The sequence below is a fragment of the Amblyomma maculatum genome, chromosome 2 (assembly GCF_055883805.1).
Source record: "Amblyomma maculatum isolate TAMU_Amacu chromosome 2, ASM5588380v1, whole genome shotgun sequence".
NCBI classification, from domain to species: domain Eukaryota; kingdom Metazoa; phylum Arthropoda; class Arachnida; order Ixodida; family Ixodidae; genus Amblyomma; species Amblyomma maculatum.
This window is the reverse complement of record NC_139345.1, coordinates 217,963,849-217,985,707: the sequence shown is the minus strand read 5'-3', so window position 1 is coordinate 217,985,707 and position 21,859 is coordinate 217,963,849.

Sequence of the window (21,859 nt, the reverse complement as noted above, 5' to 3'; positions counted from 1 at the left end):
TCCTGTTTGCCGCCGAGACCGAATAAAGCCGGCGACCGCTCCAACAGCGCCTCTCCCAAGTGATAGAGTGAGTGGTGGCCATGCTTTCGATGTCACTGGCATTGACTTTGCAGGACCGTTATACACAACAACCAAGAACGTTAGCTCCAAAAGCTACATTGCCCTTTTCACCTGCGCTACAACGAGGGCCATTCATTTGGAGCTTGTCTCTAATTTAACTAGAGTGTTTTCTGCTGGCCTGGAGACGGTTTGTTGCTCGGAGAGGAATGCCATCGGTCATTTATAGCGACAACGCATTGACATTTAAGAAGGCATCAAAGGACGTCAAGACACTTTGGAACATTGCTCGCAGTAGAGGAACGCAGGACTACTGCAGTTCACGTCAAATCAGCTGGAAGTTCATAATTGAAAAAGCATCCTGGTGGGGAGGCTGGTGAGAACGGATGGCTATATCCGTAAAAATCGCCCTACGGAAAATCCTCGGTCGTCAGAGCCTCTCCTTTGAAGAGCTTGCTACCGTACTGACCGATGTAGAAGCCACCATAAACTCCCGACCGCTAACTTACACGATAATGATCCGGGTGAGCCATCTATTCTGACGCCGTCACATTTCTTGACTGGCAGGAGGCTGACTTCCCTCCCTGAAACATGCTTAGCCCGTGTTCCGTCGGCCACTGCTTCGGACATTACTTGTCGCTTCAAGTGCCGACAATCTATCGTCAACTCTTTTTGGAAGCGATGGCGAAGAGAGTACCTCTTGCAACTACGGTCGGCTCACACAGCGTCAGCAAGTCCGGCCAACACCCTGCAAATAGATGACATCGTCATTGTCCACGACGATAGTGCACCAAAGCACATGTGGCATACCGCTCGCGTCGTGGAACTTTTCAAAGGTCGAGATGGCCACGTGCGTTCTTGCGCCATAAAGATGCCATCGGGAACGCAGCTACGGCGACCGGTGCAACTCCTTTACCCTCTAGAGACGAATATAAAATGAGTATACTCATTTGGGGGGGAGTGTCTTGAGAAACAGACACATGTAACGGCTGCAGGCCTACGTCTTTCCAGCCAGCGGCGACCTTCTCAGAAGAAGCGAAGCCGACAGGAAGCCTCGAACACGAATAGGGCGTTCCCGGTCGTAGGGAAAGGAGGAAGACGGCGGCCAAGCGTTTCAATTCGGCGACACAAGCCAGAAGCTCTTTGTACCCCGTCCCTTTCGGACGTGCCATGTATTCGTGCGTAATATAGTCCTCTGTTTTGTTTTCCTCAAGAAACGTAGTTGTCTCTTCACTTTTGTCTAATGTCGAACCCAAACTCAAAAGTGATCTCACAACTGCTACGTGGCACACAGTCCACGACGACTTTGCTGGCCCCGTGGAGGGAAGAATGCTACTAGTTGTTGTAGACGCGTACAGCAAGTGGCTCGAAGTGTGCTACATGCCCAACATATAGTTACCGACTCTGATCGAGGAACTGCGCAACCGGTTTGCGACCTTCGGCATTCCTGAAAGGCTCGTAACGGATAACGACCCGTCCTTCCTTTCCACGGAAAGAGAAGATTTCCTAAAGAAGAACGGTGTAGCGCACATTACAAGCGCTCCCTATTATCCGGACACGAGTAGGCAAGCAGAGAGATTTGTGTACGAGACAAAGCAAGTCACTTCAAGAATTTTCGCGCTACGATATCTGTGTATAGCGCGAAAATTCTTGAAATGGTAAACCAACTAGCCCCCATTGCTGCTTTGCTTACAAAGCAACCCAAGTAGCACTAAGTGAGCTATAACGTGGGGGCCCGCGTTGGGTCCGTCAGCAATACGTACCCAGAGGGGCCCCGCGTGGGCTGCCCAATTTTGCCGCGATCGGCCCCATTCTGTATCCGTGTGGGCAGCCCAAATAGGGCTGCCCGCATTCAGCTCAGGTGGACGAATGTGGGCAGCACACAAGAATCATTATTGGGTCCCACGTTTGTGCAAGCAGTGCCATCCCATTGATAAAGGTTTTAATTTTGAAGTAGATTAATCCCTCCAATACCTGAATTGTACAGGCGCGGGATTTGCGAAAGCCAGTCCGTTTCAGGCTGACCCACGTGCTGCCCTCATGGGTTAAATCTGGCATTTTCGGGGCTGCCCAAGTTCCAATAATCAAGTGTGAAACATTACGCACTATTTTTTTGCTTATATGCGACACTCAGTAACATGAGAGAAATTTATTCCCAACATTACAATAATGTGGGCTTGCCCACATCACCCTCAACATGCTGGTCTGAATATTTATTTCGGTGCTACGTGCAGGATAGTAATGCCACAGGCAACATTTGGAGGTCGTTCAGTACATACTCGTAAAGTGGAACAGTTACTGGTGCATATTTTCTGTCGATACTGCATAATTACCGTAGTTTTAGAGTAAACATAGAGTCTTTATTCATGGCATAGCTAGGCTTAGGACAGTTATGCGAAATCTCCAGAAGAGGCAATTAGTGGCCGGTATAACATGATTTACATAAATAAAATGGTGCCTTAAATACAGGGTGGAGACGTTTAAGAGCGGTAACCCCACCTACGGCCAATTTGGGGCCCACTGCGGCCTTTCATGGGCCGACCCAATTGGGCTGATCTTATTTTTACCGCATGGACTACGAATATATGTTGCATGTTCCCGCAAGTACCCCAAGAAATACCCGTGTGGGCAGCGTGGGGGTGTACTCGCTTTTCAGCCCGGCCGCAAACCATGCGGGACCTATTCGGCTTTTGCGTGGGCAGCCCCAATCGGACTAGCCCGTCTTCTATTTGCTTTAGGCCCACATTTACATCGCATCTGCCCTAAATTGCCCCGCAAGAGACCGATGCGGGCAGAAACGGGGAGGAGTACTTGCCTGCCCCGCTAACAACCATGCGGGAATTATCTAGGTTTTTGGTGGGCAGCCCTAGCTATTTGGGGCAGCCCAGGAATTTTCTGCATGAATTGCACATTTTCTTCTGACATTCCCTCAAATACCCCTCAAAAGTCCCATGTAGGCAATGTGCGGGCATATCCGTATTTAGCCCCGCCGCGGCCCATGCGGGACCTATTCGGCTTTTGAGTGGGCAGTCCCAATTAGATTAGACCAGGCTTTTCATACACAGAGCCCAAATTTTATTTCCATCGGCCCTAAAATTTTCCGAATGGGACCCTTTAGGGCCAGATGTGGGAATATGTAATCAGTTAGCCCTTTCCACGCCTATATGATGCCCAGATGTAAAAAGCAGGGGCAAGCCCATTTTGGGCTTGCCCGCTTGATCCCTAAAGGGGGCCCCCATGGGTGTTATTGTGGTTACCCAAGCCCAACTTGCCCATACGGGCCCTAGGTGGGCCACGTAATGTGTGTTACTTGGGATGCATTAGCCAAGGATCAGTCTGGAACATTCGCCTGCAGGCTGGCTCAGTTTCTGCTCAAGCAGCACACAACTGTTTCGGCAACGACAGGCAGAACACCAGCCTCACTCATGTTCGGACGCGAGCTCTCGACGGCGCTCACACGTATCCAGCCCCGGCCTGCTGAAAAGACCTCGGACGAGAGCATTACGAGGCGAGTGGTCGTAGGGAATTCGGTCCTCGTCCGCAACTTCGCAGGAAGCCCTGCTGGGTAGAAGGCGGCGTACTCAAAAGACTAGGGCATCGATTTTGGCAGATGAAGACAAAGGCCGGAACGGTTCGTCGGCACCTTGATCACATAAAGCCAGGTGCTAAAGCCTACCCGACGGAAGATCCGCCACTGACCGATCGGACCAACGGACAATCAGCAAGCGAACAACAGTCCACACTGCCGGCTCCTTACGTGATTGCGATACCAGCGGAAACTTCGCCTGCGGACGATTTGCCTACAACGCCCCACTCCGAACAGAAGGAAGCTGAAACCCGGCAAAAGGACTGCTCAAGACGACCCTGCGACGACCAACAAAACGAGTCCAGGCATGAGCAAGCTCCGTCAAGGCATCAACGTCAGCGTCTTCCACCCAACCGATACGGATAAGGTGACCCGATCTAAGGAGAAAGGGGTGTTGTGTACATGATGTGCACCCGTGCGTTCCTCAGAACTGGGCCGTCCTCGGACCATGCGCGTGATCAGGGCACGAGGAGCAACGCCTTCTGTACAAGCCCTCGCGCTTCTCTCTCTCCTTCTTTTCTCCTCTCTCCGGAAGGCGCAATAAAGCAGTCTCTAGCCAGCAACCGAATCGAGAGGTTCCTCGCTCACGGGGCTTCCGACGCCCCAAACATAACAGGAAGAAAGACACAAAAGGACAGAAGCGCTAAAAAGCAAGATCATGTACTAACTAACCCGCCCAAAAGTCCTTTTTTCCTTGTTGAGATGCCGGTATTCCTCTGTGAAGTCTGCAACCAGTATTTCTGCTTGTCCTTTCGGGAAGTTCGCGATGCGTCTTGCGGTGCCGACACCTCTTCCAAGAGCAATTGCGTGTTTCCTTCGCCGATGCCTTCAACGGTTTCGATGTCTGCGCTACGCACGCAGACTACGACGCTTCATCGGGGCGGCTAGGCCAATTCTCCGTCGAGGACGTTTAGAGCGAAATGTTGCGTGGAAGTCGTCGAGCAGGTCTGGCTTTATATGCACGGAGTTTGATGAGCTTGAATCGGAGGTCGATGATAGCTTTATGGGTATTTAGAATTCCATGCCCAAAATCACGTCGCGGGAATGCTGCTGCATGACCACAAAGCTGGTGGGATAAGTACGCCCATTTACGGTTACTCTTGCAGTGTATCGCCTTGATGGAGTAATGAGGTTATCACCTGCGGTGCGAATCAGCGGGCCATCCCAAGCTGTCGTAACTTACCTGAGCTGGGAGGCTAAGTCCGCTGATAAATGAATAGTCAGGTACCGTGTCTACTAGGGCAGTGATTGTGCGACCGTCGACAGCAACGTGAAGGTTGTTTGTTCGCGTCCTCCCATTGCACGTGGGCCTTGGTGTCCGTTCTCGGCTCCGTCGTTTATTCAGGTCACGGCAAGAGATACCGTTGTTACTTCGCTGGGCGGAGGTGTCGGCTTACACTCTGGTCGTGTTGTCGATGTCGTGTGGAGTAGAGGTGTTATGGCTGTATCGTCGTCAATAGTTGTTAGCGGCGGAGGATCTTCGTCTTTGCTCCGTTGAGCAACCTCACCTCCAAACGTTGCTGCCTATAGTTTAACGTATGGGGTCTAGGGGACCTTCCTCGCGCACTGCCGTCATAGTTGCCGCCTGGCGATGCAAATTGAGTACCGTACGGCGATGGAGAGTGGTTCCGACGGCTTGGTGACTCTGCCCGGCAGAAATAGCGTTCGATTTCTTGTGGTCCTTCGACAGGACGGGGTCGAGTTGCGTCGATGGCAAAGCCGAGCATGCGATGCGTCTTTATGGGCAGTGCCGTAGGATGTGGCGGCCTCACCGCAGTGGAAGCAGAGTGGGCGATTCTTTGCCGTCCTCCAGGCGTCGCACTTGCTGGGGCTTGAAGGTCGTTCGTTTGGCTTGGTGGGTGGGGCCAACGGGCGGCTTTCGGTAGCAGGATGGTACCGACGAGGGCTTGGGATGTCGCTTCGAGGTGCAGGACGACGTAATGCAGAAGCATAGTTCATCGCTGCTGCTTCTTGCACTGGAGCAGTCGGAGCTATCGCCTGAGGAACGCCCAGTGCCTGCTGAACGTCTTGACGGATGACGTCTGCGAGCGTCGCCACTTGCGGTTGGGGTGATAGCAGCAATCGATGGAGTTTTTCTCGGGCGACCTGTCGGATAAGGCGTGAAGGCCGTTTCCGCACGAGATATGCTTGGGTGGTGGCTTGAGTAGTCTGGTTCCAGTGGTCGCTCATAGTTGCGCATGCGGGTGTCCATCATCTTCTCGATGGTAGACACTTCGATTTCAAATTCTGCTACAGTTATTGGCGGATTTTTGGCGAGCCCTGAAAACAAGACTCTTTAACGCCTCGCAATAAGAATTTCACTCTCTCACCTTTGGTCATGTTAGGGATAGTGCAGTGGAAGAGGTGCTTCATCTCCTCAACGTAAGCCAGGACAGGCTGGTTAGGGAGTTTAAGTCTAGACTGATGGAGCACCTGGGCTCTTTCCTTTTGGACGACAATCCTGAAAGCAGTCAAAAACTCTTTTTGAAAATCTCCTAATCCTTCAAACAAGTCTCGTGATTTTCGCACCAAACTCGTGCATGTCCTTGAAGAGCAAAGTAGACATGCATGAGTTTCGCAGCGTCGTTCTAGCCGTGGAATTCTGTCACACGCTCGAAAAGGTTCATCCAGCCTTCCGCATCTGCAGTGGGAAGTCCTTGGAAGATGGGCGTCTCCCGGGGTTGCACGAAGACAACCGGTGCTGTTGACTAGATCATTTCCAATGTTGATGCCTTTCGGGGTCGAACGGAGTAACAGCTGACCATGTTCGGGTTGGAGCCCTTGAGGACGGCGGCTGGCTCGGTGACCTGCAGGCTGGTCCCCCAGGCCGATAGAAAGAGGCTGAGGTTTTCGCTTGAAGGATAAAGGGCAGCACCTCCACCAGATGTCACGTGGAGGTGACAAGGTCGATTACACAAATGAAGAGTCTGTGAGGGTACTGAAGAATACACTCTGGGGGGATAGTTGGTGCATGATTTAAAGAAAAAAACACGTTGCGCAAACCAGACGACACGGATGATGTGTTCGTGTTTGTTCCCTCCGTGTCGTCTGGTTTGCGCACTGTGTTTTTTTAGGGCGCTGAAGAAACTCTTTGTTGGGCTGATTTGCGTCCGAAAAAGAACTAAGCAATTGAAGCGACGGCGATAGCACCAATCGTGTTCTTCGGTCGTCGAACAAAGAATGCCTGTCGCGCATCTCAACGCTTAATTTAAACAGGGTATGTTTCTGGGCGAGTTCGTTACTCATTGTCAGCGAAAGAACGCTATAGCAGACGACGGACCAGGAAGAGGAGGACACACACATATGAGCGCATATGTGTGTGTCCTCCTCTTCCTGGTCCGTCGTCTGTTATAGCGTTCTTTCACTTAATTCAAAGGCGGCTCAGAACGTCGCAAACTGTTACTAGCACAGCCTTGAACATTGTAGAAACATACGCGAGGGGCTGGAATCTTCCAGGCAGATCTCGGCGCATCTCGCGCGACAAAAAAACTGGTAAGGGTGCGTCTCGGGACATCGAGCATTAACAAAGAATACAGAATTGATATGCGTGGCAGTATCAGTGATAAAGCCACATGCCGCAGCGGCTGCTAAAAGGCAACAAATACAGCTTTGAAGGTTTCGCTGCAATATCACGCAACTGGTGGTGTCTCGACTGAGTCGAACACGCAGTAATAAGTCGTGATGTTTTCTCGAGCGGGACCTGCCTGTAAGGCCGCGATGGCCTATTATCTAATGTTTCAGCGAGCGTGTCGCAGAAAGCGGCAATGGAAATTCCCACAAGCTTCAAGAAAGCGACGCGACCGATTACGCAATCTCGGCCACCGCACTGCGCCTCCTCGGCCTTGTCGGCATGAGCTGACTCACGCGTGCATTCCCCCGCACGGACCCGGCCCTCCTCCTCGCTTCGGGCGGGAAGGTCGCGCTTGCTGACGACGTTCGAGAAAATTCCACACCTCTATAGCGAGCCAAGGGGGGAGGCATAGCTTTGACAGTGCTAAGCTGCTTTCCGCTCCTCCTCAGCGACTGCTAGAAGCTTCTGTGCTGGCTATTTAAGAGCGCGCCGCGCAGTCATCGGCGGTTATTGTTCTGAGGCTGGTCGTCGACGAAGACAGCGTAGCAGGCAGGCCCCGACTGAGAAGTCGTAAAAAGAGCGATGCGCTCAATTTCGCCCAGTCTTTTTTCTAAAGTGTGTCGTCTCTCTGCCTCGTGTAGATACGTTTTCTGTACCCTGCGCTTCGTGTTCTTGTTATATAATGTTAACTTTCGTTTTGTTATGTCAAGTCGTCGTCCTACGTCCCACTGTGCGTTTGTGTGTGTACTGCACGTCGCCTGCCGAATCGACGAGCACCTTGGAGAGGTGCGGAAGACTTGAAGAACACAAAGGACCTGACATTTACTGGCGCAGTCGACAGTACGATTCGGTAACTGCCGCACTCCGCAAGCCCAGCCCGTTACTCGAGCCGTCGCAAAGTTATCGGCGCTCACCGAAGTCTACCGGCCGTTCAAGGTGGAAGAGCATCGCTGCGTGCAAGGACCTAGGGACTCCAGGGGTTCTTGACGGTCAGAGGCAGCGGCGAGTGGGAGTGCCCATCAGCGAGGAGCGGCGCGGCAAGGAAGGAGAAACCGTTGCTGAGGTGTCAGGATCTCCCGGTCGTTCGGGGTATGAGCTTCATCGACGCGTGCAAGGACCGAGGGACCCCCAGCGGTGACGGTCAGAGGCAGGGATGATCGGAAGTGCCCCACAGCGAGGAGCGACGCGGCGAGGAAGGCGCAACCGTTGCTCAGGTGAGCGGGATTTCTAGCGTCCGTTGGTGTGCATGGGTAAGGAATTTGGAGCGGGAGGTGCGTGGTGTCGACGGGTAGTTAGAGTAGCAAACATGAACACTACAAAGTCAGTGTTTTCCGGATGGACCAGTGTGTCCGCAAGAGTCCCCGTAGCTACACTGAGACGGAAGATTATGTAGCGAAGACGAAAAGTAAGGACATAGCGAAGCATCGAGAGACAGGTGCGAAAAGAGAGACTAACTTAGCAATCAGAATATGGAGGTAGTAGCTCAGTTGGAAATCAGAAAGATCAAGACAGAATTGGGAAAGCACGAACAACTGGTTCCCTAAAAAGCGATAGCGGAGGCAGAAGTCCGCAAGGTACAAGCAGAGGTGCAGGTATTAGAAATAGGACAATTATTTACCCCTCGGACGCCAAATTGAAACAGGTGTTCAAGCAGAAGAAACTAGAAAGAACCCTTCGAAAGAGCGGCCCTGAACAGTACTTGTAGGGAGCGTGTCAGGTGACGAAGCCGCGGCGTCCAACGCAGCAGCGAGCGAGAAGGCGGAGATTACCTTCGCCGGGGAGAGCGATTTAGTCAGTTTGTGCGGCGCGTCGCTGGTCAAGGAAGTAAAGAACGCCAAAACAACTGCGGAAGCTGTAGCGATAGAAGTGCCCGCGTGCGCTCAGACTACCGAAGGCGTCAGCGTTCAGCCAGGTGCACCGAAAGGCGCGCGGCAGCAGGCGACCGAACTAAAACTCGCTGTAGACGAGGTAATGGAAGAGCGTAAAGGTTCTGCGTGTTTACAAACTGATCCTTACGCGTCAAATGCCACAAATGCGCGTGAAACAGCGACACCGGGCGCGAGCGCTTACGAAGAACAGGGCGCCAGAGTTGATTAAGTGACAGCGGTCGCGAGCGATGCGATCGCCGAGATCCGCGATCAGACGTTGACCGCAGCAGAAGTCTCAGCAGTTCTCGCAAACATCAAAGTCAGCACCGCAACAGTCGCTGAATTGGCCACACTGAATTAGCCACTCGTGAACCCGAGACGCTCAGTAAAGCGACGAGTCTCCGATCCGAAGGCGAGCGGTTAGAATGCTGCATTTTTGCAGACCTGCACGAGCCGCCCGATGCAGCGCCTCTCCCTAGCTCTAACGAGTGTCGAGATGAAACAAATTCTCCATTTGTGCACCCCGCCGGGGTGGCGCAGTAGTTACGGCGCTCGGCTACTGTTCCCAAGGACGCGGGATCGAATCCCGGCCTCGGCGGCTGCTTTACGATGGAGGCGAAAAGCAAGGCGCCCGTGTGCTGTGCGATGTCAGTGCACGTTAAAGAACCCCAGGTGGTCGAAATTTCCGGAGTCCTCCACTACGGCGTCTCTCATAGCCTGAGTCGCTTTGGGACGTTAAACCCCAAAAACCAAACCAAATCCATTTGTGCCTGAGAAGTGTCGCGCCGGTGGGCGCGAGCGGTCCTGCTCGCCTGTGCATGAAAGTGTGTGCGCTCGCGGCATGGAGTGACAAGCGAAGCGTGCAAAGAACACTTGCCGAATTTGACCACATGCGATACGTGCAGAACTTCGGGAACTGGGACTTGCCGTGAACGTTTTGCATGCCGTGCAATGACTGTACGCGAGAAATGTGCTTGTGATCTTTGTGTGACAGTAACTGTGACCAGCTTTGAATGTCATGTATGCCACGAAGCGACTATGAACAAAAAGTGTGCATGTAGATTGTGTCATACCGGACGGAACGTTGTGGCATTTTGTATGTGTTCGGTTTGGCTGTGAAAAAAAGCCCAGCAATCCTCTTATTGTGGGGCGTGTAAGGCCGCGGTGGCCTATTCTCTGTTTCGGCGCGCGCGCCGCAGAAAGCGGCGATGGAAATTTTTAAAAGCTTCGAGAAAGCGGCGCGAGCGATTACGCAATCTCGGCCACCACACTGCGCCTTCCTGCCCTCGTCCGCATGAGCTGACTCAAGCGTGCATTCCCCCGCACGGATCCGACCCTCCTCCTCGCTTCCCTGGGAAGGCCGCGCGTGCTGACAACGTTCGAGAAATTCCAGACCTCTCTAGCGAGCCAAGGGGGGGTTTTGGCAGTGCTAAGCTGGTTTCCGCTCCTTCTCAGCGCCTAGAAGCTTCTGCGCTGGCTATTTAAGAGCGCGCCGTGCAGCCATCGACGGTTCTGGTTCTGATTTTGGTTTGATTCTCGCTCGGAGAGACAGCGTAGCAGGCAGGCCCCGACTGAGAAGTCGTAAAAAGAGCGATGCGCTGTCTTTCGCCCAGTCTGTTTAGTAAAGTGTGTCGTCTCTCTGCCTCACGTAGATAAGTTTTCGGTACCTTGTGCTTCGTGTTCTTGTTATATGAAGTTAATTATCGTTTCGTTACTTCAAGTCGTGGTCCTACATCTTGTGATTGATTAAAACTTTAATTTCCACCGATTTAGGAGGCCCCCTGCTCCCCGCTCCTGGCACGCAGGCCTGAGGAACGGGGGCTGGAACCTCCGCGACCTAGGACTGGCGAATATACATTGGTTATTCGCGGCCTCAGCCGCCAGGCGGACGGTTTTCTGCTGGTCAGCGGGGACGTCGCTTCGCAGCAGGGTTACCCAGGCTTCTCTACTTTTAATGTTGTCCCTAGCGCCCGGAGACTAAGGGCATTCCCAAAGTATATGGTCGAGGGTCCCCCTCGCTTCGCAGGCTTTACATTTATCGTTTTTTCTCTCATCTATCTGGGTGTGAAACAACCAGACAGGGTTCGGGAAATTTCCAGCTTGTAATCGCCGCCAGGCTATGGCCTCTTTATTATTTCACCTAGGATCCGGTGGCGGCATCAGACGTCTTCCTTATCTATAATTTTCGATTATTTCTTTATAGGTTTGCAAACGTTCGTCCATCGCCTGGCAGTCGGGCGGCTCCGCGTTTGCCCGGAAGTAGAGATCTCGGGCTAAATCATGGGCCGCCTAGTTGCAGGGACGGACGTGTGTGCTGGGACCCAAATTAGGGTGATTTTGCGATCGATTTTAGTTGCAGCTTTTAGAATTTGTGCGGCTTCTTGCGAGACCCTGCCTTTTCCGATATTCCAGAGAGCAGTTTTACTGTCGCTAAATATCAATCTAGCCTTCGTTCCGACGCAGGCGAGCGCTATTGCGACCTCTTCAGCCGTGTCTATGTTTCTGCTTCGGATGGTGGCGGAGACGACTGGTGCGCCGCTACCATCGACTACCGCGGCGACTGCCGCCCCTGATCGGCCGCTTGCAGCGTCTACGTAGGCAACTTCTTTTACTCTGAATTCTTTTGCACTTTTAACCAGTGATTCTGCTCTCTTCTCCCGTCTCTCCTACTTAACATTTACCAAAAACACAAAGGAGCTTAGGTGGAAGAACACAGAACTCAACTTTGGAAGCGATCATTACGTCCTCGAAATAACGCTTAAACGGGAGTCAAAGTAAGACGAGAAAAAATCATCAGCGCTATCGAATGGGAGAAATTCAGACAAATTAGGGAATCTGCAAACATGGACGAAGATATTGAAAATATCGACGATTGGGCAGAAACCCTCATGCACCACGTTAAATCCGCTACCATTACCCTAGAGGGGGACGATGCACCGAAAATAGTCGACAGGAAACTCCTACACATGTGGGAAGCAAAAAAAGGTATGGAAAGACGCCTCCGGTGTCAGAGATGGAACCGAAACCTAAGGCTAAAAATAGCCAGACACAATAAGGAAACTGAGGATTATGCAATTAAACTCTGCGAGCAAAACTGGTGTAACAGGTGTGATGAAATGGAGGGCAACATGAGCCTTTCAAAGACGTGGAGCCTGCTACGATATCTTCTTAATCCCGACAGTTCGAAAACACAGTCAAACACAACAATAGCAAAGGCAAGACACGCGTTCGAGGGGACTGACGCGGAACTAATAACTAAACTCGTAGACACATATGTCGGCGATACAACATCCCTCCCTCTTAGGCAATACGCGGGCCCACCGAACGAGGCCCTCGACGCGCCCATCTCAGAAGCGGAAGAGCCGAAATCCTGAGCTTAAAGACGCGGTCAGCTCCCGGCCCCGATGGAATAACAAATAAAATGCTACGAAACCTAGACGACGCTCCCATAACGGCACTCACCAACTACATGCAAGAAGGTTGGAGTAGCGGTCGTCTTTCCCAGCAGTGTAAAACTGCAAACGTTGTGCAAATTCCAAAACCTGGCAAGCCCCCGAAATTGGAAAACCTCAGACCTATTTCTCTAACTTCAGGCATTGGAAAGCTTATGAAACGCGTAACTAATTTCATGGAGAAAACAAGGCTAACTAATTTCATGGAGAAAAACGACCTGTGGCCGCACGAGATGGTCGGGTTCCGACCGGGCCTGTGCACACAGGATGTAATGCTCCGATTAAACATGACATAATTGACTCGAAATCCAGAGACGCGAAGGTAATTCTAGCACTAGATCTAACAAAAGCATTTGACAACGTAAAACACCAGGCAATTCTCGCGGGACTACAGGAATTAGGAGTCGGCGAGAGGACATATAATTACGTAATGAATTTCCTGACAAACAGGACGTTGAAACTAAGGTTTCAGGACCTAGAATTCCCCACTGTCCATCTGGGAAGTAAAGGAACTCCGCAAGGCTCGGTGCTCTCCCCCTTCCTTTTTAACGTGGTGATGAGAGGCCTTCGTGCCGCTCTTAAAGTCATAAAAGACCTGAAGTTCAGCATTTACGCGGACGACGTTAATCTCTGGATGAACAATGGCAGCGATGGCAGCATAGAGGAACGCCTACAGGCGGCGGCGGACACCACTGTGTCCTACGCGGCCGAAAGGGGTCTTTCGTGCTTTCCGCAAAAATCCGAACTTTTCATCAATGAGGTGCAAGGGCGACTTTAACGTAGAAGTTAAGGTCGACGGCAAATGCGTACCAAGAGTCCAGCAAATCAGAATCCTCGGACTTTTTATTCAAGAGGACGGGTATAACGACGGAACGATAAAAAAACTCACTACCTACGCGACGCAAGTACCAGGAATATTTAGGAGGATTGCATTCAAAGGCAGAGGCCTCAAAGAGAGAAGCCTCTTGAGACTGATGCAGGCGTACATAATAAGTCGAATATGCTATGCCACACCGTTCCTCAACATCAGGACCAATGAAAAAGATAAGATAGACGCACTCATCAGGCGTTGCGTCAAGAGGGCGCTGGGTCTACCCATCTCCTCTTCTATGGAACGCCTGACAGAAATGGGAGTGCATAATAGCTGGACGGAACTTGCTGAGGCGGTGAGAATCGCCCAACATGAAAGATTAAGTAGGTCGAGCACGGGTCGAACCATCTTAGAATGGGTGGGTCGAAAAATAGATAGGGGCACCGCCAACAAGGTTGCCCTACCACCACAATGTCGCGAGAACATCATTGTCCGTCCTCTCCCCCGCAACATGCACCCAGAATACTACATCTCGTGCGTTTGTGTGTGACGTATCTGCACGTCGCCTGCCGAATCGACGAGCACCTTGGAGAGGTGCGGAAGATTCGAAGAGCACAAAGAACCTGACATTTACTCTTCCAATAATTTTTTTGATTTCCTTTGAAAACTAAGTCTTATTGCCGAACTCCGCGAACAGGATGTCTGTCCTTGGTATCGGTTTTGCATCAGCTACCAATACTCTATTGATGCGCCGGACGTAAACACACGTGCAGTATCTGTTATCGGGCTTTTTAACCAAGAAAAAGGCGAGCTGTATGGGGAATGAGAGCGCTCAACAACCACTAGCGCTAATATGTCCCTGACTTCTCTTTTAACGTCTCTCATTGCAAACGACAATGAATATTGCGGGATATTGATCGGCACCTTCGTCGTCAGGTCTAAGTGCCGTTGCATCAGATTTGTACGTCCGAGGACTTCGGAGAAAATATCGCTGTACGATGCCAACAGGGTGTCAAGCTTGCTTGACTGGGAGCTACCTAATGTATTAGACTTATGAGTACCTTCCACACCGAGACCAGGTCTCGTGGTGATTGTTGGTAGGGGCTGTTCCCACTCATCCTCTTCCACAACGACAAATGATGCTGCCTGCAAAGTCATTTGAGGTTGGCGCTCTTCATACCTTTTCAACACGTTGATATGAAACTGTTTATGCGGCTGGCCGACCTCGAGCCAATAGTCCACATTGTTTTTCTTGCATGCAACAACATAGGAACCTTACAATGCCTAACTAATTTATTTTACGATGTGGGTAAAATTGGCGCAACTGACTACGACTGGAACGCCTGCCATAATAGTTTTTGTGGCTTCTGCGCTTTCACCAAGTTGTCGTGTGCCAGCCGCAACATTTCCTCCAATCTCGTCCTTATCAAGTCAAGCCCATAGCCATATGTGGTTCGCTCAGATTAAATGCGCTGTTCTGCGATTCATAGCTCTTTCAAGATCGTCAAGAGCGCTCGGACCTGTCTGCGCCATAGATAAGTTCAAATGACGAGAAACCCAGACTGGCCTGTGGAGGTTCTCGAAACGGGAAAAGCAGTGCCGCAAGATATCGATCCCAATGTTTAGACTGTTCTTGAGTCAGTTTCCGGAGCATGCTCGTTAGTGTCCCGTTGAACCGCCCAACCAAGCGCTTACACATAGGATGGTATGGCGTAGACGACTGGGGCTTAACTGCGAGTAACTTATTAATTTCTCTCAATTACGATGACGAAAAACTTGAGGCTCAATCAAACAGGACTTCCCTGGGGAAACCAATTCGTAAAAACATTTCCGTAAGGCTTTCTGCGACCGTGGTCGAGTCAATAGCAGATAAAGGTATACCGCATCGTCAATAGCAATCATAACTATTCCGGTCAATAGCATCGGGATACCGCGTTTCGAAGTCCACTAATGTAAGAATATATCCGGTTTGCTTGGACGAAGCAGGGTGTAATGGCCTAATCAAATCCGCAGCTACTCACTCAAACAGAGCGTTAATTATCGGCAGACGACCTATTGGAGCTGTTGCTATCTTCCCTTTGGAAAACATCCGCTTGCACAGGTCACAAGACTTCAATAATCGTTTGGTCGCGGCCTGCATTCTGGGCCAGTAAAACTCACTGAGCACCCTCTCAGTAGTCTTGCGGACGCCCCGCAGCCCTGAAAGGGCACTCTCGTGCGCAAGAGTAAGAATTCGATTGCATAGGCCTTTCGGCACCACGGTCTGCTGTATCGTTTGTCCCGGACCCCCATGTAGAATGAATAGGCGATATCCCTCTTGCCGTGATAAGTCTTCCCGACTTTGTTCCGTCAAGCATCCAGTGTTCACTCTTCGTCTTGCTTCTTTTTAAACGCTGATCTAGACCCATTCGAAGAATAGAGAGTCGTGTTTGAGTTCCTGCCCATTCACGAATCTTTTGTCGTACCCAACATGGCAGAGCCATCAATTTTTCTCATACCCGACAGGATTACCCTATATGTCGGTGGCTCCGTCCGGTTGATAAAGAATGGGTCCTGGACACCCGGTATATTTCCGATTATCACATCATAGAAGGGCGTCGTCAAGCACCGAGCGATGGTATTGGCCGAGAAAAACGGCTATGAAATCACCACCTCCGACTCTGGGACTTCCAGACTGTTACCATCAGAAAAAATCAGAGTAGCTCTATTACTTGTGAGATCGGCTTTGGGAACCAGGTCCTCCCGTACCACAACACTGTTGCTATTTGTATCTCGCAAAACTGAAACCGGCAGTCTAAACAACTTTCCTCGCTTCACCGGCTGCTGAAATTGACATTTGGCGCCTGATGACCCTTATCTATCTGACAAGATCTGGCTGCACTTCAATAGGGGAATTTGCAGGCGATGCACACAATGTGTAAAAGTCCCACGATCTCCGAGATTCTTATGCCTGCAAGGCTATGAGTCAGGCTCTCTACTTGCGACTTAAAGTCCAATAAGGTTGCTTTGGCCGGGTACGGCAGTCCCACGCCTTATGCCCCCCCCCCTCCCCCAAACTTGTTACACAGAAAACAACGAAACTAAATTTTCGACCTGGGGTTATTTTCCTTTGGTTTAGGGACATCCAGTTACTTGTTCTTGAGAGTTAACAGGATATTTTGCCGTTACGCCTCCATAAAATGGCCACCGCAAACTCATCAACAGTTTTGCAGTTGCGCTCGCGAATGAATATCGTCAGCCGCGCGTGACAATTCTTCAGAACCGTTTAGGCAACAATCATCTCTCGAACCTGTTTGAATAATTTTTCCTCGTCCCCTCATCTCCACCCACCGGACAAACAAGCTAAGCAGCCTGGCAGCGTACTGCTTTCCGGTCTCACCGTCGTGGGATTTACTATGGCGACATTTTTCCCTCTACACTTCCGCGGAGAGCGGAACCATTGCAGGAGGCTAATTTAGCCTTCTCGTCAGTTTTCGGGCATTAATCTTCCGAGCACCCGAAGGGCCTCTCCTCCCAAGCACAAGCTCAAAGCCGTGTGCCATTTGTCTATTGGCAAACTATGACATGCATGGAAACGTTCTCAAACCTCTTAAGGTACGCGTCTAGATCATCGTGATCTTCATGAAAAACCGGAATGAGGGATCATTTATCGAGGCGGTTCGACTATGGAAACGCCTGAGTTGCGCTCTCCATAAGCCTCACTCGTGACTGTATATTTCGTGCCTCCAACTCTAGCTTCTCCTTCGTTGGTTCGCGCTCAACATTTGTTTATCACGAGAGAGGAGGTCGTCGAGGCGATAAGATCGGCCACGAAGAACACGGCGGCGGGGGCGGACAAGATCCGGAACTCGCTAATAAGGAACCTCAGTGACGAGGCGATAGATCAGCTTACGACCTACCTCAACAAGCTCTGGCAAGAGGGAAGAGTGCCGACGGAGTGGAAACACGCCGTCGTCGTGATGATTCCGAAGCCAGGCAAAAAGCTGCAGATCGAGAACCTCAGGCCGATATCTCTAACGTCGTGCCTGGGCAAGCTGTACGAGAAAGTGATCACGAAAAGAATCCAGTCGCACCTGGAAAACGAACAATGGTACCCGGACAGCATGTACGGGTTCAGAGCCAACCTCTCTACGCAAGACGTGCTGCTCCAACTCAAGGAGGAAGTGCTCGAGACGATGCCGAAGGCGGGCGAAAACGTCGTCATGGCCCTCGACATAAAGGGGGCTTTCGACAACGTAAGCCACGCGGCCATCATGGAAGGCATCAACAACACCAACTGCGGGAGGAGAACGCACGATTACGTCAGAGCTTTCCTGAGCGACAGAACGGCGACCGTGGGGCTGGGCGAGCTGAGAAGCGACGTCTTCCCCACGCCGTGCAAAGGCACACCCCAAGGATCCGTCATATCGCCCGTCCTCTTCAACGTGGCAATGATTGGACTTGCAAGACGGCTCAAGGAGATCCAGGGCATCCAACACGCGATATACGCCGATGACATCACGATATGGGTCACCCAAGGATCACTCGGGGAGAAGCAAGAAAAACTACAGGAAGCGGCAACTTGCGTAGAAACTTACACCAGAGAGAGGGGCCTAAGATGCTCGACGGAGAAATCGGAACTCCTCAGGGTCGGCAAGCATCCCACCCAAGCGACACTGGAGGTCGTTCTCGAGGGCCAGAACATCCCGGAAAAGAACATGATAAAGATCCTGGGCATGTGGTTGCAAGGAAGCCGGAAATGCAGCCACACCATCAGCCTGCTGAGTAAGGCGGCAGAGCAGGTGGGCCGTATGATCAACAGAGTCTCCCAAAAGAGATATGGAATGAGAGAAGAAGACACTCTCAAGCTAGTTAACAGCCTAATTGTCAGCCGAGTCACGTACTCCCTGCCGTACCACGCGACGACCAAGGCGGAAAGAGAGCAAGCCGACATCATTCTCAGGAAGGCGTACAGGACTGCTCTACACCTACCCAAGCACACGTCGAACGAAAAGTTGCTCCAGCTAGGCATCAGCAACACCTTCAGTGAGCTCGCCGAAGCTCTGCTGGGAACGCAAATCACGAGACTCAGAAGCACCCCCACGGGACGAGCGCTCCTAAGAAGGTTGGGTCGGGACACGAGCGGACTGGTAGACAGATACGCGGACGTACCGGACCACCTTAGGAAAACCATTAACGTGGGACCATTGCCGAAAAACATGGACCCCAATCTTCACGAAAGCAGACGAAAAGCGAGGGCCGAGTACGTTGAGAGAACGCTAGCCCAGTTAGACAACACTGTATACACGGACGCTGCCGTATATCTGCGCGAGAGAGAACGCGTAGCCGCGACGGTAGTGGTAAACAAGGAAGGAAACATGATCACGTGTGCCACGGCAAAGGTCGCCGGCACAGCGGAGGCCGAAGAAATTGCCGTCGCGCTGGCGGCAGCAGAAGGCTACAGAACGGGCCGATCTCTCAACATACTGACGGACTCGAAGGAGACGTGCAGGAACTACACGAGGGGCAGGATCAGCAGAACAGCCCTTAAAATACTCAGCGGGGCAACCTCCGCCGAGGAGAAACCCAGGCATAGCCTAATCTGGATCCCGGGCCACACGGGCATAGGGGGGAACGAAAGAGCAGACAGCCTAGCTCGAGGTTACGCATTCCGAGCAGGGCAGTCAAATGCTCCGGAGCTCCGCCTACAGGCTTGCGAGGGGGGATACGCAGAGATCTTGCACTTGCATAGGGGAGCTAGAATTAGATATCCACCACCACACAAAGCCCTAACAAAGGAGGAAGCGACCGGCTGGCGCAGATTACAGACCAACTCCTTTCCTAACCTACACATACTTAATAAAATGTTCCCGACACAATACAGAGCCACCTGCCCTTGGTGCGATGCCACACCTACACTTTATCATATCACGTGGGAATGCGAACGCAACAAAGCATTCCACCAACACGAAAACCCGAGTGCGGAGCAATGGGAGAGTCGGCTCACCAGCGGCGAGCACGCGACCCAAAGGGCCTTAGTGCAGCACGCGACTGATGCAGCACGACTCAGTGGAGCCTTGGAATAGGGGCCCACCCTTGCTGACGAGAAGTCTCAAGTCGCCAGCGCCAGAGAAGACGACGGAGACTTCACAACCGCGAAACCCTTAAAATATTCAATAAAGTTTTCACTCACTTCCCCGCTCAGCGGCTCTCCCATCTCGCGTCCTCCCGTATCACTAAACTCCTCCTCCAACCAACTACGCAACTCTGTACCTTGAAGCCCCATACGCCCTCCTGTCGCCACTGGTTCGGATGCGCTCATCTTGCCTTGGAAGGAAACAAACAGCCACCTAAGTTACGATAACCACCAGCCTAGTCCTGCCATATAGGCGAAAATTTGTGAAGAGGTTCTTGAGAATGTAGGTAAAAAATAAACACACGAGGCGGCGGCAATTGAAAAAAAGACTAATCTAATTTAACGATGAAAAACCGACAACACGTACAATCGAGAGAAGAGAACAAACAATAGCAAAGAACAAGAAAATAATCTACAAAAGAAAAGGAAAGGTCAACTCATGTGTTCGTGTCCTTCGGAGTGATGGTGCGTCCGGCAGAGTGGTCTGTCTGGGCATCGGCGGAGTCGGCGCTTCTGAGTGCGGCCCGAATGAACGAGTCGAGTCAACGGCCGCTCTACAGTATAGGCCTCTACGCTGTCCCCTGGATCCCACAGCTACGCGTCTCAACGCGTTTTGTGTTGAGTTGTGTTGTGTTTTATGACACATAGGTGACTCAGGCCATCATGCGCCAAGAGCAAGGATTGAAATTAAACAGAGATTTTATAGCTGGTATAAAAGCTTTGCTTCTTTAAGAAATGAAAAACCGTGGGAAATATCAGTGAGTGACTTTTCTCCTATTAGTAAGCTTGGGTGCAGTGGGGTGTGTTCTGTATAAATTTGCGGGAAGTATTTCTGCCTTAGTTGTTCAACTTTGTACATGTAATTAAAATGTGGTTAGTGGTGACAACTTCTCTGCAGAGTTCGCATGTAGGTACATCTCGTTTTGTGAGTATGAAATAGTGTGTTAAATGAGTGTGACCGATTCGGAGACTACATAAAACTACTTCGATGAAACAGTCTTGGTGAGTACATGATTTCCATTCCTCTATCACTGGCTTCACTACGTGTAATTTGTTGTTTACTTCCTTGTCCCATGAATCCTGCCATTTCTCTTTCAGTTTTCGTTGTATGAATTTTAGAACATCTTTATAAGGTAAGCTTTACTTTCTATGTTAGCGTTCCGAGCGGCTGAGGCACATACATCCGCTCGCTCATTACCGCTGATCCCTACATGACTGGGAACCCAGCAGATAGGGTTGCGTTGCATTTCTGGAGTGTAGTGCTGTGATTAAGCTTATTGAGTCAGTGTAGATTATGCTCTTTTCAAATTTGCTCCTTTTTTTCCCCCAGCTAGCAAAACTGCGTAACATTCGGCAGTTAAAATTGATGCACACTGAGGTAACCTCACTGTTTTTTCGTGTTTGTCTTCTGCGACACCACTACCGACATAGAAAGCTGTTTTAGATCCGTCTGTAAAGAAGGATTTAGAGTTTTCATACTTTTAATCCAACGCCAGGAACTCTTGTATTATGTGTTCCGGTTGTGTCTGCTTTTTTACTAAATTGTGTTAGTGTAAGGCCACATACAGAAGGCAAACTGTACCAAGGGGGTAGTGGTTCTTGACTGCAGGCAATATTTGGAAGTGCATTAAATATACTCATTTCTTGACATTTCTGTTCGTAACGGAGGATTAGACTCTTTATTGCATGGGGCTTGTTGTTAAAGAGTGTTCTAGATGGGCTTTTTGTGACAATCGGGTAACACAGATGTTTCGGTAGGGATCTAAGTTTTAGCACGTAAGTACACATAAGCATTGTCCTTCTCTCTTCGAGGGGTGTTTCATTGGTTTCGACATGGAGGCTACTTATAGGAGATGTTCTGTACGCACCTGTCTAGAGTCGCCGGCCAAGGTTTTGCACTGGGTCAAGACGTTTTAGGTAGGACGGTCTTGCTGTGCCGTACATCACGCACCCGTAATCTAAGGAAGAGCGTACTACAGAGTGATAGATGCGCATAAGGCAGGCTCTGTCGGAACCCCAGTGCTTTCCTGACAGCACTTTATGTTTAGAGCTTGAGAAGCCTTCTTCTTTAGATTATTTATGTGTTGTAGGAATGTCAGTTTCCTGTCAAAGGTTACTCACAGAAGTTTGCACTCATTCTTTAAAGGTAATATGGTGTCATTTAGGCGTAGGGTTGGTTCAGTTTGTAAGCCTCATTTGAGCGAGAATTGTTTGGTGGAGAAAACTGAAATCCATTTTTTTTTCTGCCCATGATGCAAGCCTATTTATAGTCAACTGCAGTTGCCTTTCACATGATGATATGTTAGAGTATGTGTATGCTATCTACAGGTCATCCACATAAACTGAATACATTACACATTTTGGTATTATTTTGCTTATAGAGTTCATTTTCACAATAA